Raw genomic sequence first — 2,435 nt, 5'->3', positions numbered from 1 at the left:
TTTGAAATGCATTAAAGGCTTTTTATCCTCCAACAAGTTAACCCCCAAAGTCTTCCAAACCATTTATGGTTCTTACATAACCATTTATGGCTTTTACATAACCATTAATGGTTAAACTCTACTCACCCACATGGTTAGAGGATTTCCCTCTAACTCAAACCTCATTTAACTCATGGGTCTCTTCAAGCATTTATTGCTTTGACCATGGTTGTCTCCACCAACTCTTGCACAAGAGTTTGTCCATTGGATAAAGGCATTATTCATTGGATAAAAGCTTTATTCATTAACTCAAGCCTAACCAAACCCTCCCAAGGTAACCTTGTTGTCCTCGATTTCAGCACGGCCAAAATCATGAGGCAACCCTACGAAACTGGCTTGTTTCATACCTTACGACCTCTGGGAGAGCTTAATCGACTTCATTGGTTAGCTCATTTAGCTTTTCACTTTTTCATTTTTATTGTTTTTAGGTTCTATTAGATTTGCAGTTTTACTTGCAGGTCGGACTTTAAAGTCCGGCCTGCAGGTTTCTTTCTTTTTGAGGGAATTTGCACATCGGACTTTAAAGTCTGATGTGCAAAATTTTGGTTCTACCCTTGCAGATCAAACTTGAAAGTCCGACCTGTAGGTAGTCCTTCTCCTGCAGATCAGACTTTAAAGTCCGACCTGCAAGGTCTTTGCATCTGCACATCGGACTTTAAATTCTGATGTGCAGGTTGATTCGACAATTTCTTGCATGTCGGACTTTAAAGTCGGACTTGCAAAGGTTTTAGTCCTGCATGAAAGTTCGACATGCACTGCACAATTAACAATTAATGAGTGCATTTATTGCTAATTTCGGGGGTTATTTATTAATTTTTGGGGCTTATTTCTTCATTTCGTTTGGTGATTTCTCCTCTGCGCGTGCCCTCCTGCTGCTCTCGTCATGTTTTCGACCATGATCACCTCACCGGTTATCTGATTTTTCTTCGGCCATGTGGATTGAGGTAGGGTTTTATTGTTTTTTTTTTTTTTTTTCCCTTCCATCATTTCTCTCTCCGTCGTTTTGGTTTTTCTATTGATTGGAGTGCATCGGACATTAAAATCCGATTGCTCCTGAAATCTTCCTCTCAAGTCCGAGGGCACATCAAGATTTAATGTCTGATGGCCCTCAGACTCTTGTTTTTCTTCCCCCTCTTCCCTCGCCTGCATGTCGGGTTTTAAAACCCGACATGCAGACTAATGAGTGGAAATCTCTCCGCATATCGGACTTTAAAGTCCGATATGTAGGAGGGTTAAAACCTCACATATCAGACTTTAACGTCCGATATGCAAGAGGAGATTGTCTAATTGACATTTCGGGTTTTAAAAATCGACATGTTAATTGGTTTCCCTTCCCAAGGACAACTTTGACAAGAAAGGGGAATATCATCTATGATCCATGGATTTCCGATTAGGAAACCATATCCACAAGTCTAGAGTGGATTGAAGAATTCAAATCTTTTCTCTAGAGTGGATTCAAACCTTTTCTCTAATAGCTTAGAAGAAAGGGGGAACTGCACAGACCTAGCTCAAGTTAAATGGGCCTTTGCTGTCATGTTCCCTCCTTAATCATTATTTATATCTTAAATGAAACAATTAAAACGAATGATTATTTAGAATTATTAACTATTTATTTATTTATTAAATATTAAAGTCCAATGTGCTGGTCCTTTGAATGATTTTTCACTGGTGCATCGGACTTTAAAGTCAGATGTGCTAATGATTTTTCCTAACTTGCACATCGGACTTTAAAGTCCGATGTGCTGACGACTTTCCCCAATTTGCACATCGGAATTTAAAGTCCGATATGCAAGTAAAGATGTTTTATCCTTGCACATCGGAATTTAAAGTCCGATGTGCAAATTTTGACTCCTAAGGTGCAGATCAAACTTTTTTCCCCAACCTGCCAATTTTGACAGTTTTGCTCCCAAGCCTGTTCTGAGTTTGATTTTTCGATTCGATTGATAAAATTTGGTTTTATTGATGATGATAATTGTCAAAGAAGATAATCCTCAATGTTGAATGCAGTAATTTGCAAATGTCAAGACCCTCTCATGATAAATCAGAGCCTTCTTTGAGTCAGTTGGAATCTTCACCAGGTAAAACATCAGCAAAGAAGATGAAGTACAAGTATGATAAATACTTGAATTTGTACCCAGAGAGTTCGGTAGATTCGAACCTCAAGGAGATCAAAGATACAAAAATTGGTCATGTTAGTATGTAGGAATTTTTTGATCGAGTTGATAAAGCTCCTTCCCACCTAACAAACTTGATCAAATCTGAGTTGCATAAATGTGCTTCCTTCCCAGTTGCAGCTCATGATCTGGATTTTGTGCTTGCAATAACGGATCACTTTGATCCAAATACAAGACAGGTTAAGGATGCTGATCAAAATGTGGTCATGACTTTGGACAATG

This window comes from Cryptomeria japonica, chromosome 8 (assembly GCF_030272615.1).
Source record: "Cryptomeria japonica chromosome 8, Sugi_1.0, whole genome shotgun sequence".
Classification (NCBI taxonomy): domain Eukaryota; kingdom Viridiplantae; phylum Streptophyta; class Pinopsida; order Cupressales; family Cupressaceae; genus Cryptomeria; species Cryptomeria japonica.
The sequence above is the reverse complement of the archived record's forward strand: the minus strand, read 5'-3'. Positions refer to the sequence as shown.